Genomic DNA, 16,238 nt, shown 5'->3' with positions numbered 1-16,238 from the left:
AGGACCACTGCAGCTACTATTGGCTCATGAATGAGGACCACTGCAGCTACTTTTGGCTCATGAATGAAGGCCACTGCAGCTACTATTGGCTCATGAATGAGGAACACTACAGCTACTAGAGGCTCATGAATGAGGACCACTGCAGCTACTATTGGTTCATGAATGAGGACCACTGCATCTACTATTGGCTCATGAATGAGGGCCACTGCAGCTACTATTGGCTCATGAATGAGGGCCACTGCATCTACTATTGGCTCATGAATGAGGGCCACTGCAGCTACTATCGGTTCCTGAATGAGGGCCACTGCAGCTACTATTGGCTCCTGAATGAGGACCACTGCAGCTACTATTGGCTCATGAATGAGGACCACTGCAGCTACTATTGGTTCATGAATGAGGAACACTGCACCTACTAGTGGCTCATTAATGAGCGCCACTGCAGCTACTATTGGCTAATGAATGAGGACCACTGCAGCTACTATTGGCTCATGAATGAGGACCACTGCAGCTACTATTGGTTCATGAATGAGGAACACTGCACCTACTAGTGGCTCATGAATGAGCGCGACTGCAGCTACTATTGGCTCATGAATTAGGGCCACTGCAGCTACTATTGGTTCATGAATGAGGGCCACTGCAGCTACTATTGGCTCATGAATGAGGACCACTGCAGCTACTATTGGCTCATGAATGAGTACCACTGCAGCTACTATTGGCTCATGAATGAGGGCCACTGCAGCTACTATTGGCTCATGAATGAGGAACACTGCCGCTACTATTGGCTCATGAATGAGGAACACTGCAGCTACTATTGGCTCATGAATGAGAGCCACTGCAGCTACTATTAGCTCATGATTGAGGAACAATGCAGCTACTATTGGCTCATGAATGAGGGCCACTCCAGCTACTAGAGGCACATGAATGAGGGCCACTGCAGCTACTATTGGTTCATGAATAAGGACCACTGCAGCTACTATTGGTTCATGAATGAGGATGACTGCAGCTACTATTGGTTCATGAATGAGGGCCACTGCAGCTACTATTGGCTCATGAATGAGGGCCACTGTAGCTACTATTGGCTCATGAATGAGGGCCACTGCCGCTACTATTGGCTCGTGAATGAGGGCCACTCCAGCTACTAGAGGCACATGAATGAGGGCCACTGCAGCTACTATTGGTTCATGAATAAGGACCACTGCAGCTACTATTGGTTCATGAATGAGGATGACTGCAGCTACTATTGGTTCATGAATGAGGGCCACTGCAGCTACTATTGGCTCATGAATGAGGGCCACTGTAGCTACTATTGGCTCATGAATGAGGGCCACTGCAGCTACTATTGGCTCATGTATGAGGGCCACTGCAGCTACTATTGGCTCATGAATGAGGAACACTGCAGCTACTATTGGCTCATGAATGAGGGCCACTGCAGCTACTATTGGCTCATGAATGAGGAACACTGCAGCTACCATTGGGTCTGGAATGAGGACCACTGCAGCTACTATTGGATCCTGAATGAGGACCACTGCAACTACTATTGGCTCCTGAATGAGGACCACTGCAGCTACTATTGGCTCATAAATGAGGAACACTGCAGCTACTATTGGCTCATGAATGAGGGCCACTGCAGATACTATTGGCTCATGAATGAGGAACACTGCAGCTACCATTGTCTCTTGAATGAGGACCACTGCAGCTACTATTGGATCCTGAATGAGGACCACTGCACCTACTATTGGTTCATGAATGAGGATCACTGTAGCTACTATTGGCTCATGAATGAGGGCCACTGCAGCTACTATTGGTTCATGAATGAGTTCCACTGCAGCTACTATTGGCTCATGAAAGTGGAACACTGCAGCTACTATTGGCTCATGAATGAGGGCCACTGCAGCTACTATTGGCTCATGAATGCGAACCACTGCAGCTACTATTGGCTCATGAATGAGGGCCACTGCAGCTACTATTGGCTCATGAATGAGGAACACTGCCGCTACTATTGGCTCATGAATGAGGGCCACTGCAGATACTATTGGCTCATGAAAGAGGAACACTGCTGCTACTATTGGTTCATGAATGAGGGCCAATGCAGCTACTATTGGCTCATGAATGAGGAACACTGCAGCTACTATTGGTTCATGAATGAGGACCACTGCAGCTACTATTGGCTCATGAATGAGGGCCACTGCAGCTATTATTGGCTCATGAATGAGGACCACTGCAGCTACTATTGGCTCATGAATGAGGGCCACTGCAGCTACTATTGGCTCATGAATGCGGACCACTGCAGCTACTATTGGCTAATGAATGAGGGCCACTGCAGCTACTATTGGCTCATGAATGATAGACACTGCAGCTACTATTGACTCATGAATGAGGAACACTGCAGCTACTATTGGCTCATGAATGAGGGCCACTGCAGCTACTATTGGCTCATGAATGCGGACCACTGCAGCTACTATTGGCTCATGAATGAGGGCCACTGCAGCTACTATTGGCTCATGAATGATAGACACTGCAGCTACTATTGACTCATGAATGAGGAACACTGCCGCTACTATTGGCTCATGAATGAGGGCCACTGCAGATACTATTGGCTCATGAATGAGGAACACTGCAGCTACTATTGGCTCATGAATGTGGAACACTGCCGATACTATTGGCTCATGAATGAGGAACACTGCAGCTACTATTGGCTCATGAATGAGGAACACTGCAGCTACTATTGGCTCATGAATGAGGGCCACTGCAGCTGCTATTGGCTCATGAATGAGGGCCACTGCAGCTACTATTGGCTCATGAATGAGGACCACTGCAGCTACTATTGGCTCATGAATGAGGACCACTGCAGCTACCATTGGCTCTTGAATGAGGACCACTGCAGCTACTATTGGATCCTGAATGAGGACCACTGCAGCTACTATTGGCACATGAATGAGGACCACTGCAGCTACTATTGGTACATGAATGAGGGCCAATGCAGCTACTATTGGCTCATGAATGAGGAACACTGCAGCTACTATTGGTTCATGAATGAGGACCACTGCAGCTACTATTGGCTCATGAATGAGGGCCACTGCAGCTATTATTGGCTCATGAATGAGGACCACTGCAGCTACTATTGGCTCATGAATATACGCCACTGCAGCTACTATTGGTTCATGAATGAGAAACACTGCAGCTACTATTGGCTCATGAATGAGGGCCACTGCAGCTACTATTGGCTCATGAATGAGCGCCACTGCTGCTACTATTGGCTGGTGAATGATGACCACTGCAGCTACTATTGGCTCATGTATGAGGACCACTGCAGCTACTATTGGTTTATGAATGAGGACCACTGCAGCTACTATTGGTTCATGAATGAGGGCCACTGCAGCTACTATTGGCTCATGAATGAGGGCCACTGCATCTACTATTGGCTCATGAATGAGGGCCACTGCAGCTACTATCGGTTCCTGAATGAGGGCCACTGCAGCTACTATTCGCTCCTGAATGAGGACCACTGCAGCTACTATTGGCTCCTGAATGAGGACCACTGCAGCTACTATTAGCTCATGAATGAGGACCACTGCAGCTACTATTGGTTCATGAATGAGGGCCACTGCAGCTACTATTGGTTCATCAGTGAGGGCCACTGCAGCTACTATTGACTCATGAATGAGGGCCACTGCAGCTACTATTGGCTCATGAATGAGGGCCACTGCAGCTACTATTGGTTCATCAGTGAGGGCCACTGCAGCTACTATTGACTCATGAATGAGGGCCTCTGCAGCTACTATTGGCTCATGAATGAGGATCACTGCAGCTACTATTGGTACATGAATGAGGGCCACTGCAGCTACTATTGGTTCATGAATGAGGGCCACTGCAGCTACTATTGGCTCATGAATGAGGGCCACTGCATCTACTATTGGCTCATGAATGAGGGCCACTGCAGCTACTATCGGTTCCTGAATGAGGGCCTCTGCAGCTACTATTGGTACATGAATGAGGGCCACTGCAGCTACTATTGGTTCATGATTGAGGGCCACTGCAGCTACTATTGGCTCATGAATGAGGGCCACTGCATCTAATTTTGGCTCATGAATGAGGGCCACTGCAGCTACTATCGGTTCCTGAATGAGGGCCTCTGCAGCTACTATTGGCTCATGAATGAGGGCCACTGCATCTACTATTGGCTCATGAATGAGGGCCACTGCAGCTACTATCGGTTCCTGAATGATGGCCACTGCAGCTACTATTTGCTCCTGAATGAGGACCACTGCAGCTACTATTGGCTCCTGAATGAGGACCACTGCAGCTACTATTAGCTCATGAATGAGGACCACTGCAGCTACTATTGGTTCATCAGTGAGGGCCACTGCAGCTACTTTTGGCTCATGAATGAGGATCACTGCAGCTACTATTGGTACATGAATGAGGGCCACTTCTGCTACTATTGGCTCATAAATGAGGGCCACTGCAGCTACTATTGGTTCATCAGTGAGGGCCACTGCAGCTACTATTGGCTCATGAATGAGGAACACTGCAGCTACTATTGGTTCATGAATGAGGATCACTGCAGCTACTATTGGCTCATGAATGAGGACCACTGCAGCTACTATTGGCTCATGAATGAGGACCACTGCAGCTACTATTGGTTCATAAATGAGGGCCAATGCAGCTACTATTGGTTCATGAATGAGGGCCACTGCAGCTACTATTGATTCATGAATGAGGACCACTGAAGCTGCTATTGGCTCATGAATGAGGGCCACTGCAGCTACTATTGGCTCATGAAAGAGGACCACTGCAGCTACTATTGGTTAATGAATGAGAGCCACTGCAGCTACTATTGACTCATGAATGAGGACCACTGCAGCTACTATTGGTTCATGAATGAGGGCCACTGCAGCTACTATTGGTTTATGAATGAGGGCCGCTGCAGCTACTATTGGTTTATGAATGAGGGCCGCTGCAGCTACTATTGGTTCATGAATGAGGGCCACTGCAGCTACTATTGGTTCATGAATGATGACTGCTGCAGCTAATATTGGTCTATGAATGAGGACCACTGCAGCTACTATAAGCTCATGAATGAAAGCCACTGCAGCGACTCTTGGCTCATGAATGAGGGCCACTGCAGCTACTATTGGCTCGTGAATGAGGACCACTACAGCTACTATTGGTTCATGAATGAGGACCACTGCAGCTACTATTGGTTCATGAATGAGGACCACTGCAGCTACTATTAGTTCATGAATGAGGACCACTGCAGCTACTATTGGCTCATGAATGAGAGCCACTGCAGCGACTCTTGGCTCATGAATGAGGGCCACTGCAGCTACTATTGGTTCATGAATGAGGGCCACTGCAGCTACTATTGGCTCGTAAATGAGGACCACTGCAGCTACTATTGGCTCATGAATGAGGACCACTGCAGCTACTATTGGCTCATGAATGAGGACCACTGCAGCGACTCTTGGCTCATGAATGAGGACCACTACAGCTACTATTGGTTCATGAATGAGGGCCACTGCAGCTACTATTGGTTCATGAATGAGGACCACTGCAGCTACTATTAGTTCATGAATGAGGGCCTCTGCAGCTACTATTGGCTCATGAATGAGGACCACTGCAGCTACTATTAGTTCATGAATGAGGGCCTCTGCAGCTACTATTGGTTCATGAATGAGGGCCACTGCAGCTACTATTGGCTCATGAATGAGGACCACTGCAGCTACTATTGGCTCATGAATGAGGGCCACTGCAGCTACTATTGGTTCATGAATGAGGGCCTCTGCAGATACTATTGGCTCATGAATGAAGAGCACTGCAGCTTCTATTGGCTCATGAATGAGGACCACTGCAGCTACTATTGGTTCATAAATGAGGACCACTGCAGCTACTATTGGCTCATGAATGAGGACCACTGCAGCTACTATTGGTTCATGAATGAGGACCACTGCAGCTACTATTGGTTTAGGAATGAGGACCACTGCAGCTACTAGTGGCTCATGAATGAGGGCCACTGCAGCTACTAATGTTCTATGAATGAGGATCACTGCAGCTACTAATGATCTATGAATGAGGATCACTGCAGCTACTATTGGTTCATGAATGAGGGCCACTGCAGCTTCTATTGGTTCATGAATGAGGGACACTGCAGCTACTATTGGTTTATGAATGATGACCGCTGCAGCTACTATTGGTTCATGAATGAGGGCCACTGCAGCTACTATTGGTTCATGAATGATGACCACTGCAGCTACTAATGATCTATGAATGAGGACCACTGCAGCTACTATTGGTTCATGAATGAGGGCCACTGCAGCTACTATTGGCTCATGAATGAGGGCCACTGCAGCTACTATTGGCTCATGAATGAGGGCCACTACATCTACTATTGGCTCATGAATGAGGGCCACTGCAGGTACTATCGGTTCCTGAATGAGGGCCACTGCAGCTACTATTGGCTCCTGAATGAGGACCACTGCAGCTACTATTGGCTCATGAATGAGGACCACTGCAGCTACTATTGGTTCATGAATGAGGACCCCTGCAGCTACTATTGGTTTCTTGAATGGAGACCACTGCAGCTACTAGTGGCTCATGAATGAGGGCCACTGCAGCTACTAATGATCTATGAATGAGGATCACTGCAGCTACTAATCATCTATGAATGAGGACCACTGCAGCTACTATTGGCTTATGAATGAGGACCACTACAGCTACTATTGGTTCATGAATGAGGGCCACTGCATCTTCTATTGGTTCAAGAATGAGGGACACTGCAGCTACTATTGGTTTATGAATGAGGGCCACTGCAGCTACTATTGGTTTATGAATGAGGGCCGCTGCAGCTACTATTGGTTTATGAATGAGGGCCGCTGCAGCTACTATTGGTTCATGAATGAGGGCCACTGCAGCTACTAATGGTTCATGAATGATGACTGCTGCAGCTAATATTGGTCTATGAATGATGACCACTGCAGCTACTATTGGCTCGTGAATGAGGACCACTACAACTACTATTGGTTCATGAATGAGGACCACTGCAGCTACTATTGGTTCATGAATGAGGACCACTGCAGCTACTATTAGTTCATGAATGAGGACCACTGCAGCTACTATTGGCTCATGAATGAGAGCCACTGCAGCGACTCTTGGCTCATGAATGAGGGCCACTGCAGCTACTATTGGTTCATGAATGAGGAACACTGCAGCTACTATTGGCTCATGAATGAGGACCACTGCAGCTACTATTGGCTCATGAATGAGGACCACTACAGCTACTATTGGTTCATGAATGAGGGCCACTGCAGCTACTATTGGTTCATGAATGAGGACCACTGCAGCTACTATTAGTTCATGAATGAGGGCCACTGCAGCTACTATTGGCTCGTGAATGAGGACCACTGCAGCTACTATTGGCTCATGAATGAGGACCACTGCAGCTACTATTGGCTCATGAATGAGGACCACTGCAGCGACTCTTGGCTCATGAATGAGGACCACTACAGCTACTATTGGTTCATGAATGAGGACCACTGCAGCTACTATTAGTTCATGAATGAGGGCCTCTGCAGCTACTATTGGCTCATGAATGAGGACCACTGCAGCTACTATTGGCTCATGAATGAGAGCCACTGCAGCGACTCTTGGCTCATGAATGAGGGCCACTGCAGCTACTATTGGTTCATGAATGAGGGCCACTGCAGCTACTATTGGCTCATGAATGAGGACCACTGCAGCTACTATTGGCTCATGAATGAGGGCCACTGCAGCTACTATTGGTTCATGAATGAGGGCCTCTGCAGATACTATTGGCTCATGAATGAAGAGCACTGCAGCTTCTATTGGCTCATGAATGAGGACCACTGCAGCTACTATTGGTTCATAAATGAGGACCACTGCAGCTACTATTGGCTCATGAATGAGGACCACTGCAGCTACTATTGGTTCATGAATGAGGACCACTGCAGCTACTATTGGTTTAGGAATGAGGACCACTGCAGCTACTAATGTTCTATGAATGAGGATCACTGCAGCTACTAATGATCTATGAATGAGGATCACTGCAGCTACTATTGGTTCATGAATGAGGGCCACTGCAGCTTCTATTGGTTCATGAATGAGGGACACTGCAGCTACTATTGGTTTATGAATGATGACCGCTGCAGCTACTATTGGTTCATGAATGAGGGCCACTGCAGCTACTATTGGTTCATGAATGATGACCACTGCAGCTACTATTAGCTCATGAATGAGAGCCACTGCAGCGACTCTTGGCTTATGAATGAGGGCCACTGCAGCTACTAATGATCTATGAATGAGGACCACTGCAGCTACTATTGGTTCATGAATGAGGGCCACTGCAGCTACTATTGGCTCATGAATGAGGGCCACTGCAGCTACTATTGGCTCATGAATGAGGGCCACTGCATCTACTATTGGCTCATGAATGAGGGCCACTGCAGCTACTATCGGTTCCTGAATGAGGGCCACTGCAGCTACTATTGGCTCCTGAATGAGGACCACTGCAGCTACTATTGGCTCCTGAATGAGGACCACTGCAGCTACTATTGGCTCATGAATGAGGACCACTGCAGCTACTATTGGTTCATGAAAGAGGAACACTGCACCTACTAGTGGCTCATGAATGAGCGCCACTACAACTACTATTGGCTCATGAATTAGGGCCACTGCAGCTACTATTGGTTCATGAATGAGGGCCACTGCAGCTACTATTGGCTCATGAATGAGGGCCACTGCATCTAATATTGGCTCATGAATGACGTCCACTGCAGCTACTATCGGTTCCTGAATGAGGGCCACTGCAGCTACTATTGGCTCCTGAATGAGGACCACTGCAGCTACTATTGGCTCATGAATGAGGGCCACTGCAGCTACTATTAGCTCATGATTGAGGAACAATGCAGCTACTATTGGCTCATGAATGAGTACCACTACAGCTACTATTGGCTCATGAATGAGGGCCACTGCAGCTACTATTGGCTCATGAATGAGGGCCACTGCAGCTACTATTGGCTCATGAATGAGGGCCACTGCAGCTACTATTGGCTCATGAATGAGGGCCAGTGCAGCTACTATTGGCTCATGAATGAGGACCACTGCACCTACTAGTGGCTCATGAATGAGGACCACTGCAGCTACTATTGGTTCATGAATGAGGAACACTGCACCTACTAGTGGCTCATGAATGAGGGCCACTGCAGCTACTATTGGCTCATGAATTAGGGCCACTGCAGCTACTATTGGTTCATGAATGAGGGCCACTGCAGCTACTATTGGCTCATTAATGAGGGCCACTGCATCTACTATTGGCTCATGAATGAGGAACACTGCAGCTACAATTGGTTCATGAATGATGACCGCTGCAGCTACTATTAGCTCGTGAATGAGGACCACTGCAGCTACTATTGGTTCATGAATGAGGACCACTGCAGCTACTATTGGTTCATGAATGAGGAACACTGCACCTACTAGTGGCTCATGAATGAGAGCCACTGCAGCTACTATTGGCTCATGAATGAGTACCACTGCAGCTACTATTGGCTCATGATTGAGGAACAATGCAGCTACTATTGGCTCTTGAATGAGGAACACTGCAGCTACTATTGGTTCATGAATGAGGGCCACTGCAGCTACTATTGGCTCATGAATGAGGGCCACTGCAGCTACTATTGGCTCATGAATGAGGGCCACTGCATCTACTATTGGCTCATGAATGAGGGCCACTGCAGCTACTATCGGTTCCTGAATGAGGGCCACTGCAGCTACTATTGGCTCATGAATGAGGACCACTGCAGCTACTATTGGCTCCTGAATGAGGACCACTGCAGCTACTATTGGCTCATGAATGAGGACCACTTCAGCTACTATTGGTACATGAATGAGGAACACTGCAGCTACTAGAGGCTCATGAATGAGTTCCACTGCAGCTACTATTGGCTCATGAATGAGGGCCACTGCAGCTATTATTGGCTCATGAATGATGACCACTGCAGTTACTATTGGCTCATGAATGAGGGCCACTGCAGCTACTATTGGCTCATGAATGAGGAACACTGCCGCTACTATTGGCTCGTAAATGATGACCACTGCAGCTACTATTGGTTCACGAATGAGGACCACTGCAGCTACTATTGGTTTATGAATGAGGACCACTGCAGCTACTATTGGTTCATGAATGAGGGCCACTGCAGCTACTATTGGCTCCTGAATGAGGACCACTGCAGCTACTATTGGCTCCTGAATGAGGACCACTGCACCTACTATTGGCTCATGAATGACGACCACTGCAGCTACTATTGGTTCATGAATGAGGAACACTGCACCTACTAGTGGCTCATGAATGAGGGCCACTGCAGCTACTATTGGCTCATGAATTAGGGCCACTGCAGCTACTATTGGTTCATGAATGAGGACCACTGCAGCTACTATTAGCTCGTGAATGAGGAACACTGCAGCTACTATTGGCTCATGAATGAGGACCACTGCAGCTACTATTGGCTCATGAATGAGTGCCACTGCAGCTACTATTAGCTCATGATTGAGGATCAATGCAGCTACTATTGGCTCATGAATGAGGAACACTGCCGCTACTATTGGCTCGTGAATGAGGGCCACTGCAGCTACTATCGGCTCATGAATGAGGGCCACTGCAGCTACTATTGGCTCATGAATGAGGGCCAGTGCAGCTACTATTAGCTCGTGAATGAGGAACACTGCAGCTACTATTGGCTCTTGAATGAGGGCCACTAAAGCTACTAGAGGCTCATGAATGAGGGCCACTGCAGCTAATAGAGGCTCATGAATGAGGGCCACTGCAGCTACTATTGGTTCATGAATGAGGACCACTGCAGCTACTATTGGTTCATGAATGAGGACCACTGCAGCTACTATTGGTTCATGAATGAGGATGACTGCATCTACTATTGGTTCATGAATGAGGGCCACTGCAGCTACTATTGGCTCATGAATGAGGTCCACTGCAGCTACTATTGGCTCATGAATGAGTGACATTGCAGCTACTATCGGTTCCTGAATGAGGACCACTGCAGCTACTATTGGATCCTGAATGAGGACCACTGCAGCTACTATTGGCTCATGAATGAGGACCACTGCAGCTACTTTTGGCTCATGAATGAAGGCCACTGCAGCTACTATTGGCACATGAATGAGGTCCACTGCAGCTACTATTGGCTCATGAATGAGTGACATTGCAGCTACTATCGGTTCCTGAATGAGGACCACTGCAGCTACTATTGGATCCCGAATGAGGACCACTGCAGCTACTATTGGCTCATGAATGAGGACCACTGCAGCTACTTTTGGCTCATGAATGAAGGCCACTGCAGCTACTATTGGCTCATGAATGAGGAACACTACAGCTACTAGAGGCTCATGAATGAGGACCACTGCAGCTACTATTGGTTCATGAATGAGGACCACTGCATCTACTATTGGCTCATGAATGAGGGCCACTGCAGCTACTATTGGCTCATGAATGAGGGCCACTGCATCTACTATTGGCTCATGAATGAGGGCCACTGCAGCTACTATCGGTTCCTGAATGAGGGCCACTGCAGCTACTATTGGCTCCTGAATGAGGACCACTGCAGCTACTATTGGCTCATGAATGAGGACCACTGCAGCTACTATTGGTTCATGAATGAGGAACACTGCACCTACTAGTGGCTCATTAATGAGCGCCACTGCAGCTACTATTGGCTAATGAATGAGGACCACTGCAGCTACTATTGGCTCATGAATGAGGACCACTGCAGCTACTATTGGTTCATGAATGAGGAACACTGCACCTACTAGTGGCTCATGAATGAGCGCGACTGCAGCTACTATTGGCTCATGAATTAGGGCCACTGCAGCTACTATTGGTTCATGAATGAGGGCCACTGCAGCTACTATTGGCTCATGAATGAGGACCACTGCAGCTACTATTGGCTAGTGAATGAGGAACACTGCAGCTACTATTGGCTCATGAATGAGTACCACTGCAGCTACTATTGGCTCATGAATGAGGGCCACTGCAGCTACTATTGGCTCATGAATGAGGAACACTGCCGCTACTATTGGCTCATGAATGAGGAACACTGCAGCTACTATTGGCTCATGAATGAGAGCCACTGCAGCTACTATTAGCTCATGATTGAGGAACAATGCAGCTACTATTGGCTCATGAATGAGGAACACTGCCGCTACTATTGGCTCGTGAATGAGGGCCACTCCAGCTACTAGAGGCACATGAATGAGGGCCACTGCAGCTACTATTGGTTCATGAATAAGGACCACTGCAGCTACTATTGGTTCATGAATGAGGATGACTGCAGCTACTATTGGTTCATGAATGAGGGCCACTGCAGCTACTATTGGCTCATGAATGAGGGCCACTGTAGCTACTATTGGCTCATGAATGAGGGCCACTGCAGCTACTATTGGCTCATGTATGAGGGCCACTGCAGCTACTATTGGCTCATGAATGAGGAACACTGCAGCTACTATTGGCTCATGAATGAGGGCCACTGCAGCTACTATTGGCTCATGAATGAGGAACACTGCAGCTACCATTGGGTCTGGAATGAGGACCACTGCAGCTACTATTGGATCCTGAATGAGGACCACTGCAACTACTATTGGCTCCTGAATGAGGACCACTGCAGCTACTATTGGCTCATAAATGAGGAACACTGCAGCTACTATTGGCTCATGAATGAGGGCCACTGCAGATACTATTGGCTCATGAATGAGGAACACTGCAGCTACCATTGTCTCTTGAATGAGGACCACTGCAGCTACTATTGGATCCTGAATGAGGACCACTGCACCTACTATTGGTTCATGAATGAGGATCACTGTAGCTACTATTGGCTCATGAATGAGGGCCACTGCAGCTACTATTGGTTCATGAATGAGTTCCACTGCAGCTACTATTGGCTCATGAAAGTGGAACACTGCAGCTACTATTGGCTCATGAATGAGGGCCACTGCAGCTACTATTGGCTCATGAATGCGAACCACTGCAGCTACTATTGGCTCATGAATGAGGGCCACTGCAGCTACTATTGGCTCATGAATGAGGAACACTGCCGCTACTATTGGCTCATGAATGAGGGCCACTGCAGATACTATTGGCTCATGAAAGAGGAACACTGCTGCTACTATTGGCTCATGAATGAGGAACACTGCAGCTACTATTGGCTCATGAATGAGGACCACTGCAGCTACTATTGGTACATGAATGAGGGCCAATGCAGCTACTATTGGCTCATGAATGAGGAACACTGCAGCTACTATTGGTTCATGAATGAGGACCACTGCAGCTACTATTGGCTCATGAATGAGGGCCACTGCAGCTATTATTGGCTCATGAATGAGGACCACTGCAGCTACTATTGGCTCATGAATGAGGGCCACTGCAGCTACTATTGGCTCATGAATGCGGACCACTGCAGCTACTATTGGCTAATGAATGAGGGCCACTGCAGCTACTATTGGCTCATGAATGATAGACACTGCAGCTACTATTGACTCATGAATGAGGAACACTGCAGCTACTATTGGCTCATGAATGAGGGCCACTGCAGCTACTATTGGCTCATGAATGCGGACCACTGCAGCTACTATTGGCTCATGAATGAGGGCCACTGCAGCTACTATTGGCTCATGAATGATAGACACTGCAGCTACTATTGACTCATGAATGAGGAACACTGCCGCTACTATTGGCTCATGAATGAGGGCCACTGCAGATACTATTGGCTCATGAATGAGGAACACTGCAGCTACTATTGGCTCATGAATGTGGAACACTGCCGATACTATTGGCTCATGAATGAGGAACACTGCAGCTACTATTGGCTCATGAATGAGGAACACTGCAGCTACTATTGGCTCATGAATGAGGGCCACTGCAGCTGCTATTGGCTCATGAATGAGGGCCACTGCAGCTACTATTGGCTCATGAATGAGGACCACTGCAGCTACTATTGGCTCATGAATGAGGACCACTGCAGCTACCATTGGCTCTTGAATGAGGACCACTGCAGCTACTATTGGATCCTGAATGAGGACCACTGCAGCTACTATTGGCACATGAATGAGGACCACTGCAGCTACTATTGGTACATGAATGAGGGCCAATGCAGCTACTATTGGCTCATGAATGAGGAACACTGCAGCTACTATTGGTTCATGAATGAGGACCACTGCAGCTACTATTGGCTCATGAATGAGGGCCACTGCAGCTATTATTGGCTCATGAATGAGGACCACTGCAGCTACTATTGGCTCATGAATATACGCCACTGCAGCTACTATTGGTTCATGAATGAGAAACACTGCAGCTACTATTGGCTCATGAATGAGGGCCACAGCAGCTACTATTGGCTCATGAATGAGCGCCACTGCTGCTACTATTGGCTGGTGAATGATGACCACTGCAGCTACTATTGGCTCATGTATGAGGACCACTGCAGCTACTATTGGTTTATGAATGAGGACCACTGCAGCTACTATTGGTTCATGAATGAGGGCCACTGCAGCTACTATTGGCTCATGAATGAGGGCCACTGCATCTACTATTGGCTCATGAATGAGGGCCACTGCAGCTACTATCGGTTCCTGAATGAGGGCCACTGCAGCTACTATTCGCTCCTGAATGAGGACCACTGCAGCTACTATTGGCTCCTGAATGAGGACCACTGCAGCTACTATTAGCTCATGAATGAGGACCACTGCAGCTACTATTGGTTCATGAATGAGGGCCACTGCAGCTACTATTGGTTCATCAGTGAGGGCCACTGCAGCTACTATTGACTCATGAATGAGGGCCACTGCAGCTACTATTGGCTCATGAATGAGGGCCACTGCAGCTACTATTGGTTCATCAGTGAGGGCCACTGCAGCTACTATTGACTCATGAATGAGGGCCTCTGCAGCTACTATTGGCTCATGAATGAGGATCACTGCAGCTACTATTGGTACATGAATGAGGGCCACTGCAGCTACTATTGGTTCATGAATGAGGGCCACTGCAGCTACTATTGGCTCATGAATGAGGGCCACTGCATCTACTATTGGCTCATGAATGAGGGCCACTGCAGCTACTATCGGTTCCTGAATGAGGGCCTCTGCAGCTACTATTGGTACATGAATGAGGGCCACTGCAGCTACTATTGGTTCATGATTGAGGGCCACTGCAGCTACTATTGGCTCATGAATGAGGGCCACTGCATCTAATATTGGCTCATGAATGAGGGCCACTGCAGCTACTATCGGTTCCTGAATGAGGGCCTCTGCAGCTACTATTGGCTCATGAATGAGGGCCACTGCATCTACTATTGGCTCATGAATGAGGGCCACTGCAGCTACTATCGGTTCCTGAATGATGGCCACTGCAGCTACTATTTGCTCCTGAATGAGGACCACTGCAGCTACTATTGGCTCCTGAATGAGGACCACTGCAGCTACTATTAGCTCATGAATGAGGACCACTGCAGCTACTATTGGTTCATCAGTGAGGGCCACTGCAGCTACTTTTGGCTCATGAATGAGGATCACTGCAGCTACTATTGGTACATGAATGAGGGCCACTTCTGCTACTATTGGCTCATAAATGAGGGCCACTGCAGCTACTATTGGTTCATCAGTGAGGGCCACTGCAGCTACTATTGGCTCATGAATGAGGAACACTGCAGCTACTATTGGTTCATGAATGAGGATCACTGCAGCTACTATTGGCTCATGAATGAGGACCACTGCAGCTACTATTGGCTCATGAATGAGGACCACTGCAGCTACTATTGGTTCATAAATGAGGGCCAATGCAGCTACTATTGGTTCATGAATGAGGGCCACTGCAGCTACTATTGATTCATGAATGAGGACCACTGAAGCTGCTATTGGCTCATGAATGAGGGCCACTGCAGCTACTATTGGCTCATGAAAGAGGACCACTGCAGCTACTATTGGTTAATGAATGAGAGCCACTGCAGCTACTATTGACTCATGAATGAGGACCACTGCAGCTACTATTGGTTCATGAATGAGGGCCACTGCTCCTACTATGGACTCATGAATGAGGACCACTGCAGCTACTATTTGCTCATGAATGAGGGCCACTGCAGCTACTATTGGTTCATGAATGAGGGCCACTGCAGCTACTATTGGCTCATGAATGAGGGCCACTGCAGCTACTATCGGTTCCTGAATGA

Source organism: Phyllobates terribilis, unplaced genomic scaffold, assembly GCF_046119375.1.
Source record: "Phyllobates terribilis strain yellow unplaced genomic scaffold, ASM4611937v1 Scaffold_1__5_contigs__length_1240528914, whole genome shotgun sequence".
Taxonomy (NCBI): Eukaryota; Metazoa; Chordata; class Amphibia; order Anura; family Dendrobatidae; genus Phyllobates; species Phyllobates terribilis.
The sequence above is the reverse complement of the archived record's forward strand: the minus strand, read 5'-3'. Positions refer to the sequence as shown.